Here is a 9578-nt window from a genome sequence, read left to right on the forward strand (position 1 = left end):
TACACAAATGGCCCCGACTGAAATTCCTTGAAGTTTTGAGGGTCTGGTCTCTCATCTGATGATGCAGGAACTATGGCATGAATGAGTGAGTGGGTGGGTGAATGAATGAGGGAGGCAGGGAGGGAGTGAATGAAGGAGTGAAGGAGTGAGCGAGTGAGTGAATGAGTGAATGAGTGCGTGAGTGAATGACTGAGTCAGCGACCAAGTGAATGAGTGAATGAGTGACTGAGTGAATGAGTGAGTGACTGAATGAATGAGTGAATGAGTGCGTGAGTGAATGAGTGCGTGAGTGAATGACTGAGTCAGCGACCAAGTGAATGAGTGAATGAGTGACTGAGTGGCTGAGTGGCTGAGTGAATGAATGAGTTACTGAGTGAGTGACTGAGTGAATGAATGAGTGAATGAGCGAGTGAGTGAATGAATGAGCGAGCGAGTGAGTGAATGAGTGAATGAGCGAGTGAGTGAATGAGTGAGTGAATGAGTGAGTGGATGAATGAGTGGATGAATGGAGTGAATGAGTGAATGACTGAGTGAATGAATGAGTGACTGGATGAATGAATGAGCGGCTGAGTGAATGAATGAGTGAGTGAGTGAATGGAGTGAATGAATGAGTGAATGAGCGAGTGAGTGAGCAGGCAGGGGAGCGCCAGGAGCACCCCACTTGGGCCTGGAGGCTGTGCAGCGTCCTGTGCCCTTTGAGACCTGGCTCCCGACCCCCCGCCTGTGCAACGAGCCCCAGGCTCTGCCATCGCAGACCTGTCTTCTGTTGGAGAAGCAAGGGCCCTGTCCCGAGTCCTGCCTCCGACAGCAGCGCCCCCTCGCTTCCGTTTCTGCTGAATTCTGAGTCTTTACGCCCTCCTGCAGGACCCCCTGCTCCCACTCGCAGCCTCACTCTCCCCTCCTGTGGGGTGCGGGTGTCAGGGCCGGGGGACCCACCAGTGGAAACGGCGATGGAGTTCCCTGCCGGGGGGGCTCCCAGCCTGGTCGGGGAGAAGGGCACAGAAGCCAGTCGGCCCAGCTCGGGGTTCGGGCTCATGCATCAGCCCAGTCCCCAGCCACGGAGGGTGCCCAGAGGGGCAGATGGTCTTCAGGCACCTGCATGGGGCAGTGCCGCGGGGCAGAGGTGGGCGGAGGGCAGGTCTCCCAGCAGGTGCCCAGCAAGGACCTGGACTCGGGGGGATGGGGGCGGGGGTGTGGACGGGTAGAGGTGGGCACGCCCCTGGGACCGCAGGAACCTGTCCGGGTCCCCGGGTCCTGTGTGTGAATGGACAGTGTGCGCCTCGTCCCAGCGAGCGTGGGCACCAGGTCAGTGAGTCTGCAGGGGTCGGGGGGGGGGGGACAGGAACGTGGACGCTGCCCCCTGGGGCCGCCCACCATCCCGCCGGCCCACGGCCCACTGCAGCCCAGTCTGAGCCCGGCCGGCTGCAGGAGGCTGGAGCTGGCCCGCTGAGCCGCCCAGCCGGGTGGCCCTGGGGACCGTGTCTTGCAGAGGGACCCTCCTTGTGTCTGCATCCACCCTGGCCAGGCCGCCGGCCTCCCAAACCCTCCATGCTGCCCAGTTCTCAGGGCAGGGCCTCTGGGAATGAGGCAGCAAAGACCGGCCCTCTGCCCAGAGGCTGGCCCCCGGCTGCCCTGCTGGGCGGTCCGGGTGGGCCCTCAGCATGCAGACCCCAAGGTCCATTTCCACTCGAAGGCGGACCCTGCGTCCCATGAGACCGGGGCTCGGATGGGTGTCAGCAATGTGAAGTGACCTTCCGAGCCCGTGTAGGACGTGCTCAGCCTGTGATGGGCAGGGGGTGCAGAACGGGCCCATTTCACAGCCGGAGAGACTGCGGCTGTGGGGCAGGACACAAGGGGTCCGCCGGGAGTCTCGGGGCAGCGCCCGAGCCTGCGACTCCTGGAAAGCGCTTGAGGCGACGCAGGCAGCCCCCGGGAGGGCAGCGGGGTGTCTGCAGTGGCGAGGCGAAGGTTCACTGGGAGTTCACTGCAAGGCGCTTCCTCGGGCCGTGGGAAAACCGCAAGGAGAGGGAGCAGCGGCTTTGGTCCCCGGGCGGGACTGGGGGGCCCAGCACCGAGGCCCGCACTCCCTGAGGACGGGCGGGCGGGGCAGCGTGGGGGCCCTCGAAGAGGCGAAGAGGCGCAGGGCCACCACCCACCTCCCTGGGGGGCGGGGCCAGGAGAGCAAGGGGTGGGCTCCCAGCTTCCCATCTCCGCCCCCCCATGGCCTGACCCCACCTCACTCGCCCCGACATCTCCCCCCTCCCCCGCCCGCTGACTCGAGCCCACATGTCCCCCCAGGGGAAGTGGCCTTCGGCTCAGGGTCAGGCAGAGGATGGAGAGGAGGGCGGGGCCGTGGGAACCTTGGGCCCCGACCCCGGGAAGGGAAGAGCAGGGGGGGAGGGGGCCTGGAAGAGAGTGACGGGGACCCAGAGGAGGCTGGGGGGGCGGCGGGGGGAGGGCAGCCCCGGAAAGGGGACTTTGGGGTCTGGAAAACCCCCAGGACGGGACCTCAGCAGGCGGGCCCTGGGGCGGGCGGCTGGCTGGCAGCTCCGTGGGAAGAGGGTTTTCCTTTTTTTCCAGCTGGAAGTGAAAGCAGCCCGGGGCAGGGAGGCGGGCTGAGGCCCCCCTGGGCGGCTGGCGCGGAGTTCGGGACGCAGGAAGGAGGGCTACGGGCAGGCGGCGGCTTGCTGCAGCTGGGGGACGGCTGCCCGGCCGGGCGAGTTGGGACAGGCCGGTCACGCTGGCTTCCTCCGCCGCCGCCGCCCCCCACGTGCAGCCGCCCCCCCTGTGAGGCTGTCCCCAGAATTCCTGGCTTCAATCTGCTCCCTGGCTTGCCTCCCTGCGGGTGGGGCAGGAGCCCGTGGGGGCAGGGGTCTGTAGTCTGTGACTTGGGGACCCTCTTGTGTCCACCTGTGACGGGCCCACTGCCTGAGCCATGGGGACTGAGGGCCAGGAACACGGGCCGGGCTCCTGGGGAGCAAGCAGACGGCAGAAGGAGGTGGGGCTGTACACAGGCGCTCCCTGGGGCCAGGGAACAGGCCGATGGACGGCTGGACAGATGGGTGGGCCTGGGTGGGCGGGTGGGTGAATGACCCTGTAGGTGCTGCAGAGCTTTGGAGACTTCGGTCCAGCTCAGCAGGGCCCTCCGTGGGGCCAGGCGCCCAGAGAGGGTCTGCCTGAGGAGCGGGGACCGGGCTTTGCTGAGGGAACCAGCTGCAGCCCGGCATTTTCTGCCTCTTGAGGCAGCCACGCGAGTGCTCAGCTGGCACTGAAATAGCTCCGGCAAGGGCGGTCCTTACCCCTTTCCTGGGGCGGACGGGCGTGGTCAGCTGTGCCCCTGGCCAGGCTGCAGACAGGGGCCACGGTCGGGAGGGGGGCCACTGCCCTCCAGCCTGGCCAGGGCTGTCCTGGGAACAGCCCTGGGGGTCTGGGTCCCTCACAGCAGGTGGCCCTGGCTGAGCCCTTCCTGCTGGGCTGGGATGGTCTCCAGACCCTCATGGCTGCCGGGGCCTGGTCCGTTGTCGGGAAGTGGCCGTCCAGGCCGGGTCACAGCTGGGGGAGGGGGACAGGACATCAGATGCAGTGGCAGCGCCACCCTCGTCCAGCAGCCTCAAGGCCTCTGTCTGCACGGCAGCCCTGGCCCCTGCCCTCTGCACCAGGCCCCTGCCCCGAACAGGCCCCTGACCTCCCATCACCCCCACGAACTGGCAGTTCTCCGTCTCTGGGCCCAAACCTCTCGGCGGAGAGAGCGTGTCATTGTCCTGCTTGCGGCTGGGAGCCTGCTCACACCGGTCGTGGGTGCTCGGGGGCCTCTGAGCGGGCTGTGCTGAGGTCCCCGTCCCTCCCGGCCCCGCCACGGTCAGCAGAGGGCTCCAGACCGGAGCCCCGCGCCCCGGGCACCCAGCTGACCCACCCTGGCGCCTTCCCGTGCTTGGACAGACCGAGGTGCCTGCTGCAAGGGTCAGTGCGTGGGGCACCCTACACAACACAGACCATCAACACTCAACAAAGACCAAACAGGTCGTGTGAACAGTCCCGTAGCCATTAAAGAGCTTGAATTCGTCATTTAAAAGTACCCTCCCCCAAAGAACCCCCTGGATCTGATGGTATTACTAAAAAGTTCTAGCAAACAGTTGAAGCAGCAGCCACAGGAACTTCACCCAGGGGCGCCCGGAGCGTGGAGAGAGGTCCCTTCCCAAAGGGCTGCGTGCACGAAGCCGGCATTGTCCCGGCACCGAGGCTGGAGGAAGACAGCAGAGACGGCGTTCTCTCGGGAATCAGAAGGAAAAGGCGTCCAGAAATGCCAGACAAGCCACCGGGGCCCCACAGCCTGAGACAGAGCCGCGCGCGGGGGCGGCGGGCGTGCTCCGAGCCTGCGGGGCGGCTGGCCCTGTCCGCCAGTCACGGGAGAGGGCCGTGCCGGTCTCCCGCTCAGTGGCCTGGCCGGCCAGGCGGGCACAGGCCCTGACAAAGCTGCCCCCCCGCCACCGCCCGCACCGGCCCGAGGCGGACAACGCAGGGACTGGTTCCCTGTCCCACGGGCATCTGGGGAGGATCCGGGGCCGCTGGGCCCCAGCTCCGACACCACAGGGGCAGGACAGCTCTGGGCGGAGAGAGGGGCCTCCCGCCTCCCACAGGCACCCTCCCGCACAGAGGAAGACAAAGGCGCCCAGAAGGGGACGAAAGGAGGACCCGGGAGGGGCTCACGGTCCACAGAACAGTGACCTGGGAGGGAGAGGGGGAGGCGGCGCCCTGCCACTGGGAGCGTGGAGCGTGGAGCGCACAGAGGGCAGCGTCACCCACGTGCAGGGACCCTGGGGCGCGAGCTTTAGGTGGCTGCTGACTGCAGGGACAGCAGCTCTGAGTGGACTCAGCCTGAGGCGGGACCACGAGGACCCCGGCGGCGGGCACGGGACACGACGCGTGTGTGGAAACGCTCACACCGCGGCCACGGGCGGAACCCGACCCCCAGGGCGCGATGGGGGGACGCAGCAGCACGGGCCCCTCCACGTAACCACAGACCGGACGCGGACCGCAGGGGACAGGGCAGGTGTGTGGGGCGGGGGGCCCAGGGGAGCCCTGTGCACTCGGCTCGGTTTTCCTGGGACCCCGAAACTGCCGCGAAAAGTCGGCCCAGGAACCTCCTTACAAAGCCTCCTGGAAGCCACGGGGCCCAATTCCGCACGCCCGGGGGAACGGCTGACGTGAAGACAGGAGACAGACAGCAGCACGTGCTGGTCAAGGCGGGGAGGGGCCGGAGCCCCCCGCCCGCTGCTGGAGGGCGTCTGCACCCGTCAGAGCCCACGGGGGCTGCGGAGACGCAGGACCCGGCAGGTTCCCGCGGGAACCTGCGCTGCGATCGTCAAAAGAACAACGATGTCCGAGGTCCCACAGCTGCCCGAAGTCCGAACCAGGAGCACAGGCTGTGCCGCAGGCCTGTTAGCGCCCGGCGCAGAGTGGCCCAGGCCAGGTGCTGCGGGCGGAGCTGGGCGTGGCTGGGGGGTGCGGGGGAGGGGGTGGGGGACGTGGAGCTGCCAGCACCCCCTCCCCCGCCCCCGTGGGGCCGGGCAGCCAGCCAGCCTCTGAGAAGGCGTCTCGGCTGTGCCTTCGGGTCCAGCCACTCCCCCCACCGCCCCCCACCAACCACAGTAGAGGCCAGAGGTCTCTCTGGGGAATTGGCCTAAATGGGCGAGGACTTTCTGAACCAGACTTCAGAGAGGAATTTTTTTCTTCTCTCAAAATAGAGAGGAATTGGCTGTCCGGGAGTTAAAGATAGATCCCCGTGGCAAGGCCAAGGTCTGGGTCCCTGTCCAGCTGGCTGAGGAGAGGGGTGTGGATGGCTAGCCACGGCTGCTCTGGAGGCCTGTAGCTGCCCTGGGTCACGTGGCCAGCACCCCGGGGTGCTGGGGCCCGTGCTGAGTCAGGACTCAGCAGTGAGACGTGTGTTCGTCGAGGGGGAGAGGACTAGGGGCTTTGAGAGGCCTTGGTGAGCGCGAGGTCGCCTTCTGCAGAGGGAGGGGCTCCAGAGGGCTTCCTGGAGGAGGGGACCAAGTGGAGGTTGCAGAGTACACTGATGGGCAAGAAACCGCCCTGGGCGTGGGGCCTCTCGCTCGGGAAGTCCTGCAGGCGGTCGGCTCGGGCCCAAGCAGGTGGGACCCTGAATGTCAGCGGGGTGCCTTTTCTCTGTGTGACAGGGATGTGGGCAAAGGTCCCTGCCGGGGCGCAGGGGTCACAGGAACAGCTGACCAGAGCCGGGAATTGCGGTGGTCAACTCTGGGGTGGGGTCAGGCTCAGCCCAGCACCCAGGGCCGAGGCAGCTCAGAGCGGAGCCTGCGGACCTGCGACAGGCTCCCGGCCACTGTCACAGCAGGAACAGGGCCTCTGTGTGGGAGGACCCAGAGTGAGAAGCGCGTCCCACCCAGGGCCCAGTGGGGGCAAGACCCCCAGGCCTCAGGCTGCCCCTCCAGGGAGCACCTGGTGGGGCCAGGCACCCCTGCCTGAGCCGGCCGCCCCACTGAGGGCACTGGTTCCCCTCAGGCCACTGCTCCCTGCAAAGCTGAGCACCGTTCTCCCGGAGCCAAGCTGGGAGGCGCACACCCCTGGAGGGGCCCGGAGCTCCCTGGAGGAGGGAGGAACAGGGAGGGGCCGGCCTGGCCTCGACTCCTGTTTGCCTCGGGGGCTGACTCCCTGCCCGCAACACCTCTGCACCTGGGACCCCCGGGACTTGGCGTCTGTGAACCCCCAGAACTCACCTTCATTCTGGGTGGGCAGAGCTGGGTGGGCAAGCCCACGTGGGAGGTTGGCCTCTGCCAGAGCCAGCACTGGAGGCGATGGCCCCCCTTCCCGGGGAGCCCTCGAGGTCGGGGCCCCAGGTGCAGCTGCCCGGGCTGGCGCGTACCCGCAGGGGGCTGGTGGGCTGACGCAGCCCCTGCGTCTGCCGGGGTTTTCTGGACACAGGACTCGCCATCCTCGTGTGTCGAGGAGACAGAGGCTCAGAGACACTCAGCCTGCTCAGGCCACACGGCGGCATGTGGGGGAGGGACTCAGACCGACCCTGCCCCCGATCCCGGGGCCTTCGAGGCCACTTGTGTGCACCAGGGCCAGGCCAGGGATGCGGGACGCCACAGGGTGGTTCAGGGGCAGGTGCCTGAAGGAAGCTGGGCGAGAGAAAGGCTCCACCAGGGCCAGTCCTCGAGGCGAAGGCCTCCGCACAGCTCCGAGTTCCACACCCAAGGTCAGCTCCACTGGCCACGCGGTCAGCCAGGCCCTCCCCACCCAACCCAGGACATTCGCCAGTGTCTGTGGTGCCAGGACGTTCGCCAGTGTCTGTGGTGCGAACACCCCCACTCCCAGCACAGCTGACCTCCAGCTGCCGGCGATCGCCGTGGCCCAGGAGCAGAACCAGGGCGGCTGGTGCATTGGCACACACCTGCCCGCATGTGCCCCGAGGACCTCCGGGGACAGTGTGCAAACTGCAGCCCAGGCTTGAACCCAGACCCTCACCTGTTCTTTCAGAGTTTTCCCGCCGTGGCGGAGCCCGTGGGTTTGATACCCACTGTGGCCAGGTTCCCGCCACAGCCACAGACTTGGGATGAGGGGATCACACAGCCCAAAGTCCGAAATGTTTACTATGGAGAAAGCCTAACGGCAGCACATCGTAAAATGGCCAGGAGGAGGTGAGTTCCAAGTGTTCGTTAACTTTTTAAAACACAGTTTTATTGCACTATCTCACAGTAAAGGCACCTACGTAAAGTGTAACACTGGCGATGCGTGCAGCAGTCGCTCATCAGCACACCTGTGAGCCCATCGTCACAGTAACGCGCGGAGCACACCCACCACCCGGCGCACATCCGTCTGCGCTCCCCGGAGCTCGACTAGCACGGGGTCCTGCACGGCGGGGCCGCGGGGGGGGGGTGGGGTGGGGGGTCTCTGTCCGGCCGCTTCCGCGCAGCCTCACTGCTGGGAGGCCCGCCCCCTCGGGGCCGCGGGCCACGCCCCTCGTGCTGCGGGCGCCGTTCAGTAGAGGGGCGTGTGGCCGCCTGTGGCCACCTCCATGGGAGCTGGGAATCCGCACCGGCTGTCGTGTCCGCACGGAACGGCCCGTCCAGCTCCGGGCGCCGCAGGAGGCGGAGCTTCCGCTCAACGCGGAGCCCCCTGGGACAGCCTCCTGCAGCCCGGAGCCCGAGCCCAGAGCCGGAGCCGGAGCCAAGGGGGGTGGGGGAGGGGGCGGGGGCGGGGGCGGGGGCGGGGCCCCTCCCTGGAGTGTCACGGCCTCTCGTTTGGGCCAAGTTTCAGAGACCTCGTTGAACAAAGGCCCCTCGGGGTTTTTCTCAGCCCTTTGATTAATATCTACAAATTTTAGACGATTGTCTTTGCTAATTTTGACCAGTTTAATAAATGTTCGGAGGAGAGTTTTTGCCAAGCTCGCACTGCCAGTCCCAAAGCTCAATCGCCTCCTAAGATTTACACGACAACACCACGCATTGGTTCGCCTCCGTGTTTACCGCCTCCGATTCCGTCTGTTTCCTTGGGCAGGGCCACGTCTGTGTCTGATGTCCTCGTCCTTGCGCCTGAGGGGCTTTCTTTAACGTTTCCCACGGGTCTGCCCGCGATACATTCCCTCAGCCTTCCTGCGTCCGAACCACCTCTATTTTGCCTTTCCTTTCAAAAGTCGTTTTCACTGGGTATGGAATTCTGGATTTGCAGGGTTTTTTCGGCCAGTGACCCGAAGAGGCTGCCCGGCCGTCCTCTGGCCTGCGTGTGTCGGGGAGGAACTCGCGGTCTCTCGCGCCCCTCCTGGGCCCGCGGCTGGCCCTCCACCTTGAGTCTGCGTGCTCTGCAGCTGCCGTCCCCCTTCCTCCAGGCGGCCCGACGGCACGTGTGCTGGCCGCGTGTGCGCCGTTCCCAGCCCGCCGGTGCCCCGTCCGGGTCATCTCTGCCTCCGTGTGTTTGGTTCTGGACGGCTCCTGGCGCTGTGCAGCCGCGCTCACCGGTGTTTTCTCCTGGGAGAGCTAGTCTGCTGCTCACCTTCCCCACTGACCTTTTCGCCTCAAACATGGCACGTTCTCACTCCTACAAGTCCGTGTAAGTCTCGTTCTACTTTCTCCAGGTCTCTAACCTTCTGTGTCTGTGGACTGAAGTCTTAACAACCATTGTAACGTCTTATCTGCGTGTAACCAACACCCATGGCCGTCACTTCCATGGGCTGATCTTCCCTGACGTGAGTCATGTGTCCCTCTGCTTTGCACGCCGGGTGCCAGACATTGTGAAAGTCATCTCGTTAGTAACACTTCCCGTTCCTGAGGCCGGGCCTCCTCTCCCGGCACTGTGACCCCGCAGTGTCCTCCGCTCTGACTCAGGGGTTCTTTTCCTGGCCTCGGGCTGTTTCCTCACATGCACCAGTTTCCTGAGTACTCCAGGGGGGTCCTTGCAAACTCCTGGGGCTTCCCCCCCACGTGAATTCTGGGGTGCGGGACCTCCTGTCCCCTTGGTTCCCCCAAACTCTCTGCTCTACTTCTTGACTCGGTCCCCTCTCCCCGCGCGGGGCAGACGGAGGTCCCCCGGGGCAGACGGCCGGG

This window comes from Phyllostomus hastatus, unplaced genomic scaffold, assembly GCF_019186645.2.
Source record: "Phyllostomus hastatus isolate PE091 unplaced genomic scaffold, TTU_PhHast_1.1 phas_contig_150, whole genome shotgun sequence".
Taxonomy (NCBI): Eukaryota; Metazoa; Chordata; class Mammalia; order Chiroptera; family Phyllostomidae; genus Phyllostomus; species Phyllostomus hastatus.